The following is a 22,753-nucleotide window of genomic DNA, read 5'->3' as shown; positions in this document are numbered from 1 at the left end:
GGAGGAAGGGTCCTCCCTCCAGGATCCGGTTTGAGCTGCTGAGCTGAATCCGGTTCTGATCCAAACACTCAGATCAATAAAGTTTGGTTGCATTCGATTAATTCTGAGATTTCCATCGTGTGCGCTTCAACACTGTTGACATGTCGGTACGTAAAAGTGTGAAGTGAAATTCATATGTTCATCATCCGCCATCTGCGCACACGTCAATCTGTCACACAAACACGGAAAACGCACAACAAAACACAAGGTGGCACCAGCCTTCACTCACTTACACACATCTGCACGCACACCTGCATCCATGTACATATGCACATGCTTAAATGTCACAGATATGATTCACACACACACATACGAAAGCACAGGTGCACACACACACACACACACACACACACACACACACACACATTCCTGCAGCGAAGATGTTGCACTGCAGATGTGTGTTTTGAATGCACAGGATGCGACACCACACATGAGTGGCTGTCATGGCGTTTGGATGACAGATGTAGTACTCAGGTCTAGGCTCGGTTCCAGACACACACACACACACACACACACACACACACACACACACACACACACACACACACACAGTCACACTCAGCTAAAGCCACTCTTCATTTATCAATAATTGGTTTTTAATTCCATTTGGCAGCCAGCAGCGCGAGCGGCAGAACGACAATAATTAGTCCATCAGAGAGAAAGAAGAAGAAGAAGAAGAAGAAGAAGAAGAAGAGACGAGAGGGGAAGTTTGGGAGAAAACCTGTAAACGACAGCGACTCACCTGAGCGCTGATCAGAGGAAAAGGTCTGTGAAGAAGAACAAGACGACACGTGTAGTGTTGTTGACCACTGAGCCAACACATCGCCCCCTATCCTATGAAATGTGTCCTAATTATCAACGTAATGAGGACACGTGGGTAATTTATGTATTTGGTTGCTTATACTCATATTGAATGATATATATTGCTATTGATGAAAATGATTTTGATATTGTTATTATCTCCCAGGCCCTAATTATTATATTTAAATATGAACTAGTGGTGTGAAGCTGTTCACTCCGTAAAACCACAAACTAGAGAATCAGATGTCGTGATCAACAACGTAATTATTTACTTGTTAAGCACAATTCGAGCAAATTGCTATTTTTAATACGCATGTTCAGCTCCACTAATACTGTAATAATTACATATGAAAGTAAACATTATGCTGATTTATGAGGAGTTTCACCACTTCTCAGATCTGGTTGTTTGCGAGACCAAAACGAATGAACCACGGAGACACTTCCTGTCCCGATGATGAGCTCACACTGACCCTTCATTTCACATGTTTTGATGATCAGAGTAAAACTCTCTGAGCTTTTAATCCTCCACAGAGATGATTCCAGATTGTTCCTCTGCTGCAGCCGCCGCCCGTCGGACTCATGTTAACTCTATAGATTTAATTCTAATTAATTTCATTAGCAGAAGTGGAGCCGCAGGACTCGGCTCTGACCAGCCCGACCTGTGACCTTTCTATTTGCACTGCAGCAGATTGCAGACAACACTCAGTTTAATCACACACACACACACACACACACACACACACACACACACACACACACACACACACACACACACACACACACACACACACACACACACACACACACACACACACACACACACACACACACACACACACTCACATAATCTAAAAGCATCTTTCAAAAGGTTTTTTCCATATTGCTGGGGATGTAGATGTCAAAAGAAAACATCCAATCCAACGTATTTACAACCACATTTAATGCAGAGACATTTTAATTAAATACACATTATAATAAGTATATTCATATGTTTATATTTAGATTAATTGGAGCTTTCATATTGAGCATTGATCAGCGCTAGGACCCTTTATTATTATTATTATTATCATCAGTTTGGGTGTTGCATTTAAAATGTAATATCCATATAGTTTAATCCTATAACAATAACACAATATGATTTCAGTTGTATTTCTCTATTGTCTCTGTTTCTCTACAGACATTACTCCCGACTCTTCTCTTCACCTTTACTCTCACACCTTCCTCCACCCTTGAAAGTGAACTGCAGTCTGGGAGATGGGGGTTGTGCGCGTGCAGTTGTGTGTACGATTCCTGACCACTGACTTCCAGCTGTCAACACGGAGCCGTCACGTTAGACATGTTGAGACCAGGAATCAAAGCAGATTCTCCCGTATGTCAGTCTCTGTTCTCGTCTTATGTCACAACTCACTTCAACCGTCCCCTGGAGACCGGTGTTCACTGCAGCCTCAACATGAAACACGACGAGTTAGAAGCTTTGAGAGAATTAACACAAGCGGAGCTAAAGGTTTGTTCTGAGGAAAGGTCACGGGGGTCAAGAAACTCTGAAGGGTTTATCCTCTGAGGAGCAGGAAAGTAGGTTTTGATATCAATATTTTTCCTCCCTGGCTCCAGATTTAACTTTTTTTTTATCAGAATAAGGAAAAAACTCAGCATCAAAAATCATGATTGCAATCAAATTATAATTTTTCGACATTCACAAATTTCCTTTACAACTTTAATAATTGTTTTTTCCTCGACGCTGAGTGACCGTGAGTCTCGTGTCGTGATATATTGGCCGTTTGGACTTTAAGGAGGAAATGTAATGAAATGTAAACCTGCGGGTTTTAGGATAATCCATTTCCCATACAGTCAGCTGGTGAGAAAATATGCTCCGCTATCCGATACCACACACACACACGCACACACGCACACACGCACACACACACACACACAGTGGCGAGTTAAAGCAGCTGTTGTGGACTGAGAGAGAGAGAGAGAGAGATTTAGATGTGATCCGAGTGAGAGACAGAGAGAGAGAGAGAGAGACAGTGTTGTCATCCTCCTCCATCGTGGGAAATAATTCTTTCCAGATTGGATCTTTGTTTTTCGCTATTTCTTGATTTGAGTGATGTCAGAGGAAAAGCATTTTCAGCTCATGTGCAAAATAATAAACGTTTTAACAATGGTCAGCGCTTGAGTGACATTCAAACTGACCAACCACGGACTGATTCTCTGCTGTGATGTTGAACAGGCCTCCATTCTAAATGCTCTCAAGCTGGTTTAAGCTTTTTCGACAATAACAAGAAGTGTATTTTTTAAGTTTCTTTGTGCACATTTGAGTTCATATTTTCGTGACGTCTAAAGAGCCATTAGGAATAATCTGATCACATTAATTCAATAACAATATGCAGAAGGCTGTAGAGACGGACGGATGCAGAAAGCCGAGCAGACGACAGAGGTCAGGGGGGCGACACACAACCATCACACTCTCCATACCCTTAAATATTTACCCGGTTGCCAGGACAACAGACATTCTTCCTGTCCCAGTATTTTAACATTCGGATTTCCAGTCTGGAAAACTCTGCTCTGATGAACGAGGGGGTATCCGATTCAGAATCTGACCACTGGTGACGTTGTGTTTTTGTCTCGGTCTTGATTTTTCTGTTCTTTTGTGTGTTTTTTTTTCCTCCAGACTGAAGCAGGTGTGTGAATGAAACCATCGTCTGAAATAGACGTTGGATGGTCTGATGCTGAATCTGCTTATTGTCTGATTGAATGAACAGAATCGTTCTTCATGACTTAACACTGTGACATTGATGAGAAATACACTTATTAGAGCGCATAACTACTCCAACAGTTCCCTTATGACACCAAATATGAACTCAAAAGATCCAGATCCACTGATTTTTCATCACGATCAATAACTTACTCCCTGACAAACAAGAATGTGCGGAAAACGCCCCATCTCGCATTTTTTAAGAATATTAAAATTCCTGATCATCCGCATCAAAGTTGGATGACTTCTTTCCCGTTCAGTAGGTGTGTAATCATGCCAACTTACAGACGGACAGAAAAACGGGCAAACAAACAGACGCAGACAAAATCATAACCACCTTGACAGAGGTAATTACTATTTAAACTGTTAAACCTCAGAGAATGTGCGTGTAACTGGATCCGTCTGGGACGTGGCACAAAGCAGGGCTGTCAACTGTCAAACCTTGTGTCACCTGTAACGATGAAGACAGTGAAATACTCATCTTACAGTTAGAAGGGGAAATAATAATGTTATTAATAGACCACGTGGCTCATACGGTGTCTAACTGGTTTAAAACTGAGGGTGAACAGGCTGGTTCGTACACGATGTGAATGATCCGTCCTGCTGGAGGTTTATGAACCGTTGTATTCTGACGTGGACTCAATGTGCTGCTCTGGACATTTTCTATAAAAATATCCGGAGCACCTGACTCAGCCCCTCTGGATAATTTCAGGAGAATGTCTGAAAGCAGCAAAACCAACCAACCTCCAGACGGGGATCAAAACATAACGTCCTACAAAACTAACAGCAAACGTCACAAAATAAATATATATTTACACCTAAGGCTTCATATTTCTTTGGGAGATGATGTGAAATTAATGGGTAATAGATGGTAAAGTGTATTTTAAAGCTATATCAGTTCCATTACAAATTCATTTTGTCTAATAAAAACACTTAAATCCTGTGACTGAACCGTCACACACAGGTTTCAGGTGTAATTCTGTGATTCTGCTTCTGACCGGGACCTGCTGAGGTCATCAGGCATGTCCACTTAAATCCACGCCCCCTGCAGGTGAGGCCCATTTAAAAACGCTGAAGCGCACGGCGCTCTGGGTTTGTGCGTCGGCTGCAGCTGTCGCCCTGCATCGCGCTGCACGCCGCAGCAGAGCGGCGGCAGCTGTTGATTGGCAGCTCTAATGACATGCAACAGTATTCAAACCAGAACGGAGGAGACTGCATTTGGACAGACGCCAAATCTCTCTCCTCTTTTTCCTCTGCTTCTCCTCCACCTCTCCTTTGTGTCGACTTCTTCATGTCTTCTACTTTTCTACTCATTATTCTTTCTTCCCGCCACTCATCTCATCCCCACTTGTTTCCTTTCCTCCTCTCCTTTCCTATTTACTCCAGATGTCGTTGCTTTTCTCGTGTTTTCTCCATCTCCTTGTGTTATTGTTTTTTTGCTTTCTTATTTCCTTATTATCTCCTTTCCTTCTTTCCTCTACTCTTCCTTTTCCCTGCCCCCCCTCCTCTCTCCAGTGTGTGTGTGTGTGTGTGTGTGTGTGTGTGTTTTGTGTTGTGATGCTGACAGCTGCAGATCATTAGTGTAGCAGGTAGATGCACATACACACCAACCACTGTGTGCACGCAAACATGGACAGACATACTCCTGCACCTGGCCTATTGCATACTATCAGTCAGTGTGTGTGTGTGTGTGTGTGTGTGTGTGTGTGTGTGTGTGTGTGTGTGTGTGTGTGTGTGTGTGTGTGTGTGTGTGTGTGTGTGTGTGTGTGTGTGTCCTTGTACCTTTGTGAGGACCCTTTGAGCATAGACCTTACAGAGTACAGACATTTTGACCGGTCCTCACTTTTTCAAAGGCTTGTTTGAGGGTTAGAATTAGGCAGTTAGTTGTGATGGTTAAGGTTTAGGTAAGGGGCTGGCAAATGCATTATGCCTATGAGTGTCCTCACTAAGATAGAAGTACAGGAATGTCTGCCTGTGTGTGCGTGTGTGTGTGTGTGTGTGTGTCTGTATGTGTGTGTCTGTCTGCACACAGAGCTGAGGATGACAGAGATAAATAAACATTTACAAAAAAAGGTTTCAAATGTGCTTATTTTTAGTCCAGGAAAACGCACACACACACACAGACACACTTTCAGATACACACCTAACCTCTGTGTAGTTGTGAGACCCAAAACAGGGTGAGATTAATGTTGCTACTTTCTGCCCGACACACACACACACACACACACACACACACACACACACACACACACACACACACACACACACACACACACACACACACACACACACCTACTATCTGCTGACGTCTACATTTCCATTGTAGAGTTTGTGCTAAATATGCATATCTTAATTGCATTATCTGAAATAATTAGCTGGTGTATTTTTCTTTCCCGCTCGTCCATTCACGAGCTGAGCAAACAGCGCCACGCTGCAGGGGGCGGGGCCCCGTCTGCCGCCGTCATTTCAACCAAATTAATCCAGTCCCTGTTTGCTAATTACCATGAGTTCTGCTGTTGGGTTACACAAACAGAGAGGACCGACAGGAGGAGAGGATCCTTTAGGTAATAACATCAAAGTGAGGGAAGAATCAGGGGATGGAAAGGAAAGATGGGGGGGGGACAAAGGGAATCTGTGAATAAAAGTGTGAAATACTATTAATGAGTAAATCCGCTGGTGTTTAGTTGGACGTCTGTAATTTGTTATAATCACATATCTATACATATTCAAGGAATTCATTCAATTAAAAAAAACATATGCATTTTGTTGTAAACATTAAGACCTGGAATTCTAGTTATGTGAACTGTTATTCTTCATTTGTGAAATGCTGAAAACGTCATCATCGTCAAAATGAAACGAAAGTCAAATAAAAGAAGAGGAGGAGAAAAGCAGGGACAGAGCAGTGGAAAGAAAAGAGGGATGAAGGAAGAGAGGGGGGGGGAGGATGGATGTAAGGAAGTGTAGAAGAATCAGGTGATGTTAAATAGTTAAGTTTTCAAAGTGTCGGTTGAGACATGAAAACAAGTTCAGTTTAAATATAAGTTAAATATAAGCACTGAAAGGAGTTGAAGTGTTAGTTGATGTGTAAGAATGTGAAGGAGCTGTGGCTGCAGCTGAAGAGTTTTAACTAGGTAACTAACTACTAGTCACTGCAAGTTAAAATGTGAGGCTTTTAAAAAACATGAGGACTAAAAGTAAATATATGAATATATGAAAGGCCTCAAAGTGCAGTTTAGACTGTAGGAGAGTAAACAGGTTGAATTTACCACTAACAAACAAGTATGTGGCAGATTTACTGAAAGGAGATGAAGTGGAGGTTTCTCTTCTTGATCCTCATTTGCTTAGTTCTCACAGTAAGAACCTGAAGAGGCTTTTGAAAAGTGAGCACGAAACACAGTTGATGCTCAGGAGTCGAAGCAGCAGTTTGAGAGTCAGACCTCAAAGCATGAGGTGAAGTGAAAGCACGCAATTAACTTAAAACAGCAGTTTAAGTGAAAAGTATAAAGGAGGGTAAACAAGTTGAGGTGGTAAAAGTAACGACGTACAACAACTGAAGGAGCTGATGTTTAACTGGTGACAGCAGAAGTAAAACCAGCAGCTTCAGTGTTTTTATTGTCAGAAATATTCAGAAACATTTCACGAACAAATTTAATTCCTCATCTCAGTTTGGTACGTTGCATTATTCTGAAAGGTGTTTCTGCTTCTTGGTCGACTCTCACTGACATAAAGTAAAGTAATAGTTGTCGTGATCGATATGATTTCTGATCGAGGTCACAAAACATCCCTCCTCACTCCGGTGTGTAAATGTTCTGATTGCACAGACTGAGAACTCATCACAAATATGGTGACAGGGATTGTTCTGCCATTAGACCCCATGACGTAACCGGACCGTCAGTCAGAACCGACAAGCCGCTGATCCGCTGCTCGGTCCTGAGCGATAATTGGTTGTTTGGCTGCCGTGACAACAAACCACTCCCCGAACCCGAAAGAGCCAAGAACAATGTTCCTGTTTTAGAGATGCGGGCCAACGCTCCTACATCCGACCACGAGTTAATGGTTGTTTTACATGGTCGCCGCTGCCCTCGTTTAAGGTGCCTCGTCCTCGTCGGGCTACGCGTCTCTCTGGCTTCATCCTGAGCGGTCCACCTTAACAACACTCTGCCTGGCACTCAAACAAGCTTTGTTTACTGACAGGATTTGGCAGTCAGCCATTTTGTTTTTGCACATTTACATAAACACCAAATGGTGCCTGTTTCCTGTGTGTGTGTGCGTGTGTGTGTGTGTGTGTGTGTGTGTGTGTGTGTGTGTGTGTGTGTGTGTGCAGGGGCCCCAGCTAATTCCCTCCCTCGCCGCTGCAGATGAAAATCGGAGGCGGTTTGAGATTCATTAAAGCGGCGGCTGCCTGGACACTGTTTTCCCGCAGAAGCCGATGAACTTGACACAAATGCTCACGAGCTGCAAGTTCATCTCTCCGTGCCTTAATTTAGTTGATTACTAAATTATGCAATGACCCAGCCAAAGACATTGAAGGGGTAGATTTGTCGCTGCCAGTGATTTTTCCAGAATTGCCCTGTTTTTAGAAATACTTCCTGCTCGCCGTCACCCGGGGCTAAACATGTGTGCCAGGCAGCGCAGCAGAAAATAAATGAAGAAGTTTCTCTCTCCCGCCGCCGCCGCTCCGAAGGTCTGTAACACAACCCTCGTACATCAGGGGGACGGGGGACGCGTAGCATCAACTTAAACGTTCACTGTTATTAATTCTACCACTTTCGGCGGCGTACGCACGGACATATAAAGTGAATATACTGCGTTCGGCATTTAATGTGTAACATTAAACCAGGTTCAAACTGCTTTCAACTGGCTGAAGATGAATCACTGCTTCTCGGTTCTGGAACTCAACTGAACGAACTGTTTCTCTGTGTAATGACATAAATATTTTAGTCCTTGAGTATTTATTCAGTATTATGACAGTGCGCTTTTATGATTCATTCATTCATTCATTCAACTTTATTTTATTAAATCTATTATCTGCAACATAAAAATGATCATGTTACAAATCTCTAAAGAGGAAATTAGTTTTATGTCTCGTGCAGATTGAAAAACAAAACATATGACAAATGAAAGTATCTTGGTTGTCAACTTGAGTTTGAGGTAGCTGCTAGCTAACTGTAGGCTAACGTTACGTGCTGCCAGAGCCACGTAGAGACTGAGCTGCCACCAGAGTTAAGTGTGTTGTTAACGAGGTCCGTGTCACGATGTTTACGTTGTGTGGAAGAGCTCAGGCACCAGAATCTGTGTTGTGTAAAAACTGGTACCAGAGCCCTAAACCTGTCAATCACGTTTTTATATCATCAAATAATTAATTAAAGCCAAACTTGAACAAACATCCGTGTGATAAAAACGACCTAAAATGACAGAACGACATCTTTGAGAAACTGTATTTGATGCGTTCTTCACAGGATTTATCATCAGGAGCTGATATCATGTCGTTCATCTTTACTCTCAACGGGTTAAACTTGGTTCTTCATGCCTGAGTTCAACTTTAAGCTTGTTTACTGTAAAGTTTAAAACCTTTTTCTGTGCTGATAATGAAAGATTCATCTTCCAGTGACAACATTTGTCATTTCTCAAGTCCCAGTATCGGGACAAGTGACAGTTCCCAGCTCCCTGACCTCCAGATTTCTCCTGTGCTACATAAAGAAAACATAACTTTCTAAAAATTGCACTGAACCGTGTCACTGGTCGTGGATTTATTTTTTCCTTGATAAATGTAGTGACTGCAGGTTTGTAGACTGTGAAGCTGATTTTATTTACTCCCGGTGCTGAACACTTACTTTCTTTATTCACAGTAAACTCCATTATCCAGTGGAAAGTGTATTCTGATCTTTTCATAGCCTTTCGAACACGTTCTGACTTCGACTTCTTGTTTTCAGTTGTTAAGTTTTTACCATTTTTAGATGAATAAAGAGGAATTAATTACACCTGAATAAACTTGTGCTGTGTGTGACATTTATTTCCAGTCCTGTCGTGTGTGTCTGCAGTTTTTCTTCTGGAGGTGAGATGATTTTTATAAGCCTCCTGGGTTGTTGTGTTTTTATATCACCGTCATAATTCACCCTCTCTCTCTCTCCCTGTTTTATTTGTTTATTCACAAGTGTTTGTTTGGTCTGTGAAGCGATTTATACGCGTCGTTCTTCTGTGTTTCACAAGTACGTCTAATAAATTAATGACAAATCCAGGATGAATGAAAGTGACTTATTCTGACTCAGCTCATGTGGATTCCTTCACTTCCTTCCCGAGACTAAGACACTTGCTTCCTTCCTCTCTCCCTCCCTTCCTTCCCTCCTCGTGTATTTCCGCTCTGATGACGACTCCCGTCTCTTCGGGCTGTAATTAAGCAGCTCTGCCTCTGTCTCTGCGTTCAGTCATGGGTGTCTCATTGTGCACATGGATTCCTCTGCAACGCTTAATCAGCTAAACATTGTTTAGCCCACTTAGTTCTTTCCTCCTTTACTTTTATTCTTTTTATCGTTATTATCATCGTGACGACATCCATCCAGCTGCCGTCCTCCTCCTCACCTCGCTCTGTTTTCTTTTGTTTCCGCTCAGATGAATCTTGGCCCGTCTTCGCATCTTCGCCTCTTTCTGCAATTTTCACTTGAGCTCTTTTCTTCCGCTCTCCGTCTTTTTGTCGAGTCTTTCTCCCCCCCCCTCTCTCTCTCTCTCTTTCAGTTTCTCTCTGTCCCCCATTCGTCTGGCCGTGCTCCAGATCCAGCAGGGTTTTCGCCCGTGGTCCTAATTGTCAGGACGAGGGTGGATCCTGTACGAGGCGGCCATATGGTGCCTGGCTACAGGGCGAAACTCCTCGGGCATTTTAAGGTGAATGTTTGTGGAACGGTCACGATGAGGAAAAAAAAAAACAGGATGCACGGTGTTTGTAGGACATCTCACACTCAGATAAACTCAGTTCAGACAGAAGTTGGATCAACTTTGATGAACTAACACAGCTGTGATTTAAGTAATACTACTAAATATGTTTTTACTGAGGTTTCCTGCCCCTTTTTTTGATCTCTTACTAATAAAACTCTCTTCATATACCAAAGGACGGCACAGAGGTTTTATGTGGGGAACCTGGTACTTCTGGACCGTCACCACAGACTGGAACTGAAATTTAAATTTAATGTCTCAGAAAAGCAGATGTAAATCACAATTCCGGAGAAAAACACTTTTAATGTTCCACAGCAGCTCGAGTCCTGTTGGACGCGACTGAAGAAGCAAGTGATGTTTTGATATATAAGGAATTTAAAAAGTTTTTACCAAAAATCTCTTACAAGTTCAAGTTTACTTTCGTTTAGCAGCAAAAAACTCTTTTGGTGCTCAGTTGTTTTCCAGATGTGCAACATGTGTCTACACAGTCCGACCTCTGATCTTATTTAGCTGCGTTTTATACAAATCGAACAAACTGCAACTTCCCTTTAAATCAATAACAATCTTTAATACACCACTGAACTAAACTTTGCACCTGAGGTAATTATTGGTGACAGACTTCTGAACTATTCCCAGATCGTTTTCCTTCACAAACATATTAATACTCTTATCATTGCTCCCTGATCTCATGTTTCTGCCATTCGGACATTTCATTTCCTGTGTCTTGTATTTTCAATTTAACGTTTTCCTAGAAAATGACATGTGAAAAGAAAAAAACTTAATTAATTAAATATTTAAGAGAGCAAATATCACCATTAGTTGACGATGACATTTTTTATGACAAAATTATAAGAATATATGTTTTTTTAAATGAAATGCAGATATTACCTCCAATAATGTGCCTATCATATCATTTATATTAAACTAAAAACTTATTATTTCCATTAGTTTCTATTGAAAATAAAGAAATAAATAAAAGTTTGCTCTTCCCTCTGAACTCTGGGAAACTTATATTAGGTCTTTGTTAAAAAATAATAATTAATCTGTGTATGTGTGTGAGTGTGTTTGTGAGTGTGTTTGTGAGTGTGTGTGTGTGAGTGTTACCTGGTCCATAATGGTCAGCAGTTCAGCTGCATTAATACCAACACACACACACACACACACACACACACACACACACACACACACACACACACACACACACACACACACACACACCACTGTTTTAGGTCCACAACCAACAGGACATAACCTGTGTGTGTGTGTGTGTGGTGTGTTGTAGACATAACACAGGTCCCATCGGGAACTTAGGATCCAGCTGCTGATTTCAGAACAAATGGCATCTGCTGCTAACACACACACACACACACACACACACACACACTCTTCACCACCACTATCATATACAAACACACATGCACATGCTAACTGGTGGTGCGACACACACACGTTGGAGTGTAACAGATGTAGTGTGGGCCTGAGACACATGCTCGCTCTCCTCCAACTCAGGTGGTGATGGAGCAGAGAGAGTGAAGACGGGTCCTCACGTCCATTTAACGGATTTTTATCATTTTATATACGAAGTGTTATTTTACAAATACACAACAAACCTGTGGAGCTTCCTCCAGCCTGTGTGACACGTCCACTGTGACTACATCCTTGTTACGATTCTTTATGATTCAAGTTGATAAAGTTGTCTCCATCGCACGTACCACATACATCACGACACACAACAGAAACCACTCTCTGTACAAACTACAAATATTCTCTCTCCACACCTGCTTCTTGATATCGGCTCAGAACCCGAACAGAGCACATTGTTATTGTGTCGCACATTTTAAAGGAGAGGAGAAAAAAAACACAAATCTGTAAAAACAAAGCCTGGTATGTTTGTGTCTGGAGGAACAGATGTGATCAGATTAAAAAGTGGAGATCAGTGTCTGCTCAGAGAGAGAAGGTCGTGGGTTCAAAGCTCAGCAGGAGTTTCTGTGTGTGGAGTTTGTGCCGATGTGTGAAGGAATGTGGTTTGTTAGAGTCGCACCTCAGCTCTAACTTATCTATTTATCATATTTGTGTGTGAACCTGAGGCGTCTTTCAGTCGTATCAGTTCTTGTTGTGTTGTGATGTGATTAAATCAGACTGTAAATAAAAATGGACGACGCATCTTGCACTTTTGGAGCCAGTCTGCCCAGTAGCAATCGGAGGATGGAGCCGTGGTATCGAGGTGCTGCCGATACTGGGTCAGTCTCAGCTGTCAATCACTCAGCACGCTTATATTTTTTATTTTATTTGATGTGTCCAGGTCAGAATTTATGACCTATACTGCAGCCAGCCACCAGGGGGCGATCAAGACACTATTGGCTTCACTTTTGAGCAACTTTCCTGTCGACTATCTTTACAGTACTGAACTTTATTTTTATAGTTTGAGTGATTTTCATCTGTGTTTATCTAAGTTGCTGTTTTGTGTTTCTCATCCTCGGTTAGTGTGTGTTTACGTGTGAGTGTGTGAGATCGTGTGTGTTTGGATTAGTTCATCCTCTCTTCACAAAACTTGCATATCCTGCTCATTTGTACATTTATCTAGTAGTTGTATGAGTGTGTGTGTGTGTGTGTGTGTGTGTGTGTGTGTGTGTGTGTGTGTGTGTGTGTGTGTGTGTGTTGGATCAGAGTGGCAGGTGCAAGGATCGTGGCGACGCCGGCCGACCGCAGGGTTCGAACGCCGCGCTGCGGCGATTAATCACCCGGCAAAATGCTTCTGACGTGCCGAAGAGGGAAAGAGAGGAGCTTCATGTTTCTGCATCCTTCACTGCACCCGTGTGTGTGTGTGTGTGTGTGTGTGTGTGTGTGTGTGTGTGTGTGTGTGTGTGTGTGTGTGTGTGTGTGTATCTGAGTAAGACCAAGCGAGAGAGAAGATGAGGATCTCTCACTCACACACACACACACACACACACACACACAACACACACACACACACACAGATGAGTATGTGGGAAGGAAGTATTAGGTGTGTGTGCTGATACATGTGTTGGGGGGGGGGGCAGCACAAAATGTATTTGTTGTGATCCTGGTTTTAAGAACTAATCTAATGTCTGAATGACAGAACGGGTTGTTCATCATTTCACTGCATTTATCTGCCATGTTTATATTTACTGATTTGAAATAACTCTGTCTTATTCTTTTAGTTTGAAAACATTAATAAAATTGACAATCTGAGATGTGGAACATCTGGACTTCTAATCTAATTACAAATCTAATCAGACGAAGTTGGACAATGTCATTTGTATGAAGGAAAATGGTTTCACAGGGAAATACTGGAGCTTTAACCCTAAAACATCAGGTGTGAAAGGTTCCTCAGAGCAGAGGAGGTGTTCTGGGTCTGGATCAAAGTGAATCAATCACAGGAAGTAGAGACAGAATTAAACAACTGACAACACGGCCTCCTCAGACGCCGTCTACAAACCAATCAGAGTCAAGTGCAGGTAGACTCCGCCCACGTAGGTGATGACCACAGGACGTACGTACGTCAGACAAAACTCTTTAGTCCCTAAATCACAAAGTGAAACCAGAACTAACAGATCACATGAAACTATGGAACAAACACATGAAGCTTCAGACTCTCAGAGAGGAAACGTCCAAACACTCAGAGTTTTAAGGACTCGTAGTCGTCCTGTATTAACAACAACAATAAGAGTAATATATATATATTTTAAAGAAGGATGTGCAGTTTGTTAATCGGCCGAGGGGCCTCGACGGAAAAGAGCCAGTCACCTGCAGTGAGAGGTCGAGATTCAGGAAGAAGCAGTCAGGTCCTCATGCAGTGATCAGGCTCATATGGAGTCAACAGGAAGCAACAGAATAAAAACAAACAATGATCAAACTCACATGTAAACAGTGACGAGCAGCGGGGGGGGATGTGATGTGGTCATTTCCCGCGGAGCGCGGCGGCGGCGGCGTTTAGCCTCAGCTGACGGGAGGTTTTCACCCTCGGACACCAGAGACGAGGAGGCTGCAATAATTGAGAGGAGGAGAAAAGAAAAAAAGGCAAAGATGAACTTTTCTATATCTGTAAATTAAAGGAACAATAAGATTTTATCTGAGATGGAAAAACAAATGAGAAAAAGAAAATCAGAAGGAAGAGCAGTGAGGAGAGAGACAGTGAAAGATGAACAGTGAGCAGATGCTGTGAACTGTTTATGTGTTGATATTATTCTGTCAGCCTGATCTCTTCTGCTAGTTTTTAACTTAAATCTTATTATTGATGAGAACCATAAATCTTACATATTATTTGTTCTTTATTAGGTTTACAGTAATATCCTCTGCCACCCCTCCTCTCCGTCGCTGTCAATGTTCAAAACACAAGTAATGAAGCACGAGGAAATATATGAACAAACAGGACTTTGCTGCTGTAACGTACAGAAAACATTTATCTACTGGCAGCAAAATAAATAAATAAAACATTATTTATTCATTACAGATCATGTTAAGTATTTTTTTTACATTGGTCCTTTGGGGATTTTGTCCGATTTGTCCTTGTGGTAAATTTGTTTATTACTAAAAGCCACATTAAAGGGGAAGGGATGAATGAATGAGGGAAGGAAGGAAGGAAGGAAGGAAGGAAGGAAGGAAGGAATCAAATAAATCAATAAATGAAGGAAGAAAGGGGGGAGAGATGGACCAAAGCTTTATTATTTGTTTTTCATTGTTTGTGTGTGTGTGTGTGTGTGTGTGTGTGTGTCGTGTGTGTGTGTGTGTGTGTGTGTGTGTGTGTGTGTGTGTGTGTGTGTGTGTGTGTGTGTCAGATGCAGAACACACACTCATGTGAAGACACTCTTACGTCCTAACCCTAAACTTAAATCAAAGTCAAACTTTTAAATTCTAGTTGGACTTTAGAAATATCGTAAACACACACACACACACACACACACACACACACACACACACACACACACACACACACACACACACACACACACACACACACACACACACACACACACACACACACACACACACACACACACCAGTACAAAGTGAAACCGCCCTCCGAGGCTAAAATCTACATAATGATCCTGCATCAGTTTGATTTATCGGTTCAAGTCCACTCCTCCTCTCTTTCTGTTTTTGTTTCTTTCTTCTTCTTCTTCTTCTGTTTCTCTTCTCGTTCCCCCGGGAGACGCAGTTTACTGATCCACTGTCTCTAATTGGAGGAGCGAGGCACAAATGCAGCCCGGGTGAGAGTTCGACTCCCAGTGGGCCGACACGTGCTAGAAATGAGTGTCCATCTAAATGGGACGTTATATTATATATGTTTAATGATATTAAAGTGGTTTCGTGTTTGAATCCGAGAGAACGAGAGTCAAACGTACGAGAAACCTCGGGGGAGGAAATCCACCGAGTGAATTTAAACGTTATGAAGAATAGATGAGAAAGCAGAATGAAAAATATTAGTCTTCAGAGACCATTTCCTGCAACACAGTAGTTTATGTATTTATACTGCAGTGAATTGTATATTATTGTCTTCTTCCGTTTCATATACAACTAAAATGACACTAAGCTTGAAGCAGCGTCTGAAGTAGTTTGCTTGTGATCCAGCAGGGGGCGCTAACCATTAGCTTGACCTATCTTCTCGATCAGTAAAGTCAGTAATGTTTCAATTATTCTCTGGGAAAACAAATTAAATGTTGATCTTACAACGTCAAAGAAAGTGAAAAGAAATTTCTGGATCCGCCCCAAAATTAAACGGCTTCTCCTCTGACTCGTTTAACGTCCTTTCACCGAGTGTCGTGTAAATCTGTTCAGTTGTTTTTGTGTATTCTTGCTCACAAACGAACAAACACACACACACACACAGGGTGAAAACACAACCTCCTTGGCGGATGTGATTCCTTCGGCTGCTAGAGGTCGTCTCACGTAAATATGAGTCATAATAATCTGTTGCACAGACGAACTATAGCGTCATTGTTTGAGCTCTATTGAACCACGTCTCAAATATTGTAAAAATCCACTGACCAAACAAACATGTGTTTAAAGTCATGAATGTTATTTTGAGGCCTGAAGGATCATTATGCTGCTGAATGATGAGATGTCGTCAGAACGCTCCTGTGAACCTCAGCGTCCGTCCGGTGGGAACATTAATAAAACGCCAGTGGGTCAGTTCCACTGGCGGCCCGTCACGACCGAGCCGGAACAGAACCAGCGTCGCGTTTGACGGATGAAGTCATGAGTCGTTTCTTCTCTCACAACTTTCCTCTTTCCATCATTTTGACACAAACTTCTCTGCATATTGATGTGAACCTTCACAAATTAAAGCTGAGACTCGGCACTTTGTTTTCAAACTGAATCTAGAAGTCAAATGTGCCTGACTTCTAAAGATTAAAGATATTTAATCTACTGCAATATTTGTATGATATGGGACAGAAATACTTTGTTGTGTTATGATATTTTCTCAAAGGTGAACATGGCTGTAACACACACAGCGACACTCATGACTAATAACTACATCAACTCCATTTCTCAACAGGACGTCGACACGGCAGCAGAAGCAGAAATTCCCATTTCCAATGAATGCGTCATAAGTTTTTCTGTCCTTGAATAATCCAAATGTTGATGAACAATACTTCACTTTGTACAACAAGTACCATGTTTTTAACGTTAATATATAAAAAAAAAAATCCAACCGACCCTAGTACAGATATTGTCCAATATAAAATATCAGATATATCAAATATTAAAAAAATTGTAATTGAGGCTTGATATTTTACATTTTAAACATTTATATTTAAACTATTAACAGGCATTTCATCTATAGGGGGCGCTACAGCAACGTGACAGATTTGAATTGTGCACATTTCATCCTTTAACGACATTTCCAGGTTAACGTTAAAACATCATCGTTCATCACGCTGTCATTTATTTGACTCACTCGTTCATTCACCTTCTCATTTGTTCATCCTTTCATTCATCGACTCTCCTGCATGTATTCATGTTGATCATTTTCAATATGCACGTCGGGAGCATTCTGTGTGGCTGACTTCAATCAAACATAAATTTTAATCTAACACGTTTGATCAACAGTTTAATTCATTCATCTGTTCACTCGTTCGTCCGTCGGTTCCATACTCTCACAGTCAACACCATTTTAATTTTTCAGCTGTGATCTGTGCAGGTGTCTGCCATGAATATCAAACTCACCTCAAAGAGAGTCGCACTCCGCTGAGGCCTCGCGCACACACACAGAGACACACACACACACAGACCAGAGACACACACACACAGAGACACACACACACACACACACACAGACACACACACACACACACAGACAGACACACACACACACGCAGCTCAGCCTTAAAACTTACTTTTATCATATCACATTTCCTGATTTTACCTAATTCTAGTTGTTATTATTTCAATGGTTGGTGATTGTCACGTGTTTAGTGTTTTTATTATTTTATTAATTCTTCTGTGACTGTTATAATCATTATTATTATCATTTGCCCTGTGAATTGACGTGTTCGTATCAGAAGACGATCTCTAATCTCTCACCTTCGGCCGATCAATCAATCAATCAATCAATCAATCAGATCAACACAGTCGATCAATCGTTAAATTTCCTTTTTCACAAGGAATAAAACCCGTGTTCCCTTCTCCTCATATCTTAAATTTTGTGTGTGATTTTTGTTGTGTGAACCAGTGAGTGTGTTTTCCATTAGCATGAGCCAGCCTCTCCTCGTCTCCTGCACTTCTCCCTCTGTGCGTTTCTATAGTAACCCTGGCTAAAATCCAAACAGCCGGTAGGGCCCTCTGAAGGGCACTACACAGGCAAGATGAAAGATCTCCACCAGGCGACTGCAGCTTTCAGTCCACAGATAAATGTGAAGCTGGAAGAAGGACGCAGGATGCAGACGATCGGGGGGGGACAGGCCGCCCGACTAACGTTCACTAATAATACGACGGCTCCGTATCGGCTCCAATATCCAATCAGATCAGATCACAACAAAATACAGTTATTCAGAGAGGCCGACAGAATCGTTCTGGGATGGTTCGCCTGCTGGCGTCGTCCATTTTGTGGCAGAGCAACACGGCGATACTGGCTTCCTCTACTGATGGGTCAAAAGGGCACGCAATAGGTCAAACTCATAGTGAGCGCCCTCTGCTGGTTCATGAGGCAAACTACTTCAGAGGGTCTGAGGCCGATATCAGGGAGCAGAAGATTTCAGATTCTGATTTATCAGCTGATATATTGAATATATTGATATATCGGCCTTGTGACAAACAAATTAAATTTAGGCTTTATCCATAAACTTTGATATAAACAGCCATTGAATAAAAAGAAAACAAAAATACAACTTAATATAGAGAAATTGAATTTAGAGATGAATGCAATTTGTTATTAATTGTAAACATCTTTGTAAATATTACATTGGTAAATAACTTATATGTGTATTATACTTGTAAACATCTAAAATAATACCAACAACAATAAGAAGAAGAATAAATTATAGAAATGACTTGGATTGCCTGCTTTGTTTATTTTATAAAACAAAAGTTTACGTATCAGAGAATATCTGGAAACATAAAAGCAGATACTGATGTTTGCAAAAGTCTCATATCGGCTGATTTGTATAGACCAATCAAGCGCACGTAATTTTTCCAGAGGAACAACATATAAAATCTAAATTTATCAACACTGTTCCAGAATTAGAAATGTGAGGAGAATCTCCAAACGGTGGTTGAAGCTGCAGTAAAATCCCCGTGACCCTGAGAAGTGCTTCGTGAAGAGATGAGAGAGATAAAAAAGTTAAGGACGCGGCAGGTAGGGTTTTTATTCCCACACTCACGTCGCAGTTTGTTCGGCGCCCGGACTCCGATCGGCGGATGAAGAGGCGACGAGCGAAGGAGTTTAAAGCTCTGAGCATCAATGTTTCTGTTTGTTCACTGAAAGATTCATGAGCGCCACATCCACATGAATCATTCACTCAGGAAATGATTGTCGTAAACATGAAGTGCCATCTCTGCCACTGTGCGCTGAAAAATTCATGCTTTTTAAGTCATAAATTATGACGAGGCTCTCTCTCTCTGCCGGGGGGCTGCGACTTCCTACTCATCCAGCTTCCTCTTCCTGACCCAGGTTCACTCTTCTCACACACACACACAGACACACACAGACACACACACACACAGCCGTGTCTCCATGACTTACATTGATTTACACTGATTTCCTGGAGACTTACTCTAACCTTAACCTAACCCTTAAGTTAAAGTTAACCTTAACCTAACCCTTAAGTTAAACCTAAACTAACCCCAATGCTTAACTTAAACCAAATCTTGTCCTGACCCTTAAATCAGACCAAACCTAAACTTAACCCTTATCTTCACCCTAACCCTTAAATTAAAGAGGAAGCCTTACCCTAACAAAGTTAACCTTATCCTAACACTTAACTTAAACCGGACCTAAGCCTTTACCCTTACACCTTTAAGGTAAGGATTTACATTACAGCTCTTCCTTTGTGTCACCACATGAAGAAAGTTAGGAACACACATCCAGCCACTAGGGGACGATGGAGTTATCTAATCAATATCACCATCAGTGTTTTATATTATAAAATCAAATATCATCCTCAGAGCTCCCCCGCTCTCGCTGCCAGCTCCTGGTTTTTTTTCCTGGGGAGTGTGTGGTCCTATCTGTGTGCGCACGTCTTTGTGTGTGTTCCTCCCTCTCTCTCTCTCTCTCTCTCCCTCCCTCGCTGCCTGCTCGCTCGGCCCTCACCTCGAGGCGAGTCGATCCTCTTACAGTAATACCATTGCCTAATCTCAGAGGCGTATCAGAGGGAGCTCAGAGCGCTCAGCACTAATAGGTTCACACAAATGGGATCTAGTCAAAAACCTCCCAATCCTCCTGCCACTGTAAATATGGAGAGCATTATCTGAGTCCGCCCGGGGGCCCGCGATGTGGAACCGATGCAGATTTGACAGAGAGACTGAGCGATAGCGGCCAAAAAAACAGATGATTTAACAAGCTGTTAGCAGCGTTACAGGAGTAATTTTATTGGTTGTACGGATGAATCAAACAAAATTTAAACTTTTACAGCCTCACTGGCGTCTGGTGGCGCTTGTACAGGATTGATTTTCAGAACAAAAGCCATTGTTGGAACGTTTTGATGGATGTGAAACATATAAAGAGGCTGGTTAGGTGTGATTTAATATTGTATTTTGCATGAAGACTCAAATCTGAATGAATTGGAGTTTGTCGCACCACAGAAAAATGTATTAACCTCCAAGTATATAAAATGTAATATTAATATTGTTAAAAAAGAAGCAGTATTTTCTGCCACAACAAAACCTTCTCAAACTTCAACACCTGGTTTTTATAAAGGTTATTTATTCCTAAATGTATTTCTGTCTCTTCAGGATTTAAAGAAAAAGTTAACATGCAAAACTTAATAATAATTTTTTCTCTAAATCCTGAATCAGTTGCAGCTTATTTATTTTTAACTTAGAATACTGTCAGAGAAATGTGGTGGTTCAGGGGAGGGGGGGCATTTAGAGACAGATTCATGGATAAAACGTTTAATTTTTAAGAGGTGCACACATGATCATATTTCACATGCCGGTATAGAAGCTTGATGTTTTATACGTTAAAGATCCTGAAGCTGAAATTATGCTAATTGGATAAATTCTTCCAATAAGGAAATATTCATGGTTTACAGAATAAAAGTAACCGTGCGAGTTTAAATGAATAAAAGATGCTTCTGTTCAGAATCCAGATTTGTCGTGTGGAGCTTTGACTCCTCAGGAGAAGACAGAGAAGCAGATCAGGTGATGAACAGGCCTCAGTCTGAGAAGCTGTGGGACCAGTGAGATGTTTTGGTTCCATGAGATGAGTCTCACACTGACACACACACACACACAGTCCTGCAGCGACATCTCGAGGCTGGAGACAGTACTGCTTCCTCTTATTCAGGTGAGTTCTGAGCTTAATAATCAATTAATGAAACCAACTGTAATAAATTGAGATTTATGATCTTTATCTAGTCTAATGATACAATTCAGGTTTGGTTTAGAGTCCGTGGGTCACATGACATGAAAACTGATGAAAGAAATATTATTTCAATATTAAAATTAATATATAAAATATAAGAAGCATTGGAATCTACTAGAAAGAGGAATGTATTGTTTATATAGATCAGCCTCGGTTTAGAGTCAAGCTGTTGATTGTTTTAAGATATTAATATTCATACACAATGTAAGAAGCACTGAAATCTACTAAAAACAGATCTTATTTATTTAGGGTGATAATACAATGAGGTGTCCGTCAGTGGGTCACATGACATGGAAGCTCTTGATAATATGTATGTTTTTAAAATATTAATATTCATACATGACATGAAAAGCTAATTAAAACAATGTTAAATATTCATATTGGTAAATGTTCATATAAAACCCAGGAAGAACTACACTTGTGTCCTGAAAGGTTTAAACAGCTAAAAACAACGTAAACTGTTTAACTGTTAGTTAACTGAATAAAAAAGTTAGCTGAGGTTGTTCAAGCTAAAAGTTACAGGAATAAAGTTACAGTTAAAAAGTGGGACGGCTAACCTGCTAACCTGCTAGCCGGGTCTGTTCCGGGTCTGTCCCGGGTCTCTGCCTGGTCTCTCCCGGGTCTGTCCCGGGTCTCTGCCTGGTCTCTCCTGGCTGTCCCGGTCTGTACCGGCCGTTCTCTGGTCTCTGCCTGGTCTCTGCCTGGTCTCTACCGGTCTGTTCCGGTCTCTGCTGGTGTGAAGTTCCGGTTGTGACCGGCAGGTGAGCATGTAGCTGTTAGCATCGTTAGCCTCGTTAGCATCCTCCTCTCCAGGCTCCTTGCTAAAGCTAACTAGCGGATTTATGAAGCCAAACAAGTGGAGATGAATTTTATTTCCTCTGATATTATTACATTTTTCAGTCTTTCTCCATCTGACGGAAGTTCCCCGGATGTTTATAACCCCCTCAGGCCACTGACGTGACCTCTGACCTCACCTGTCGTCTGACCTCAGCTCACCTGACGTCATCATCATGAGACAGTGACAAGAAATAAGTCATGAGTGATACTGTTGTTTTTAATGTGTGTAGTCTACTATCCATGTAAATATTTCGAGGCTAGACTGTTATTAACATTATTTATGGCTGTATTATATATAGAAATAAGTATTATCTCTACAAATATCCTTATTCTACCTCAGAACCTTAGAT

Source organism: Hippoglossus stenolepis, chromosome 18 (genome assembly GCF_022539355.2).
Source record: "Hippoglossus stenolepis isolate QCI-W04-F060 chromosome 18, HSTE1.2, whole genome shotgun sequence".
Taxonomy (NCBI): Eukaryota; Metazoa; Chordata; class Actinopteri; order Pleuronectiformes; family Pleuronectidae; genus Hippoglossus; species Hippoglossus stenolepis.
The sequence above is the reverse complement of the archived record's forward strand: the minus strand, read 5'-3'. Positions refer to the sequence as shown.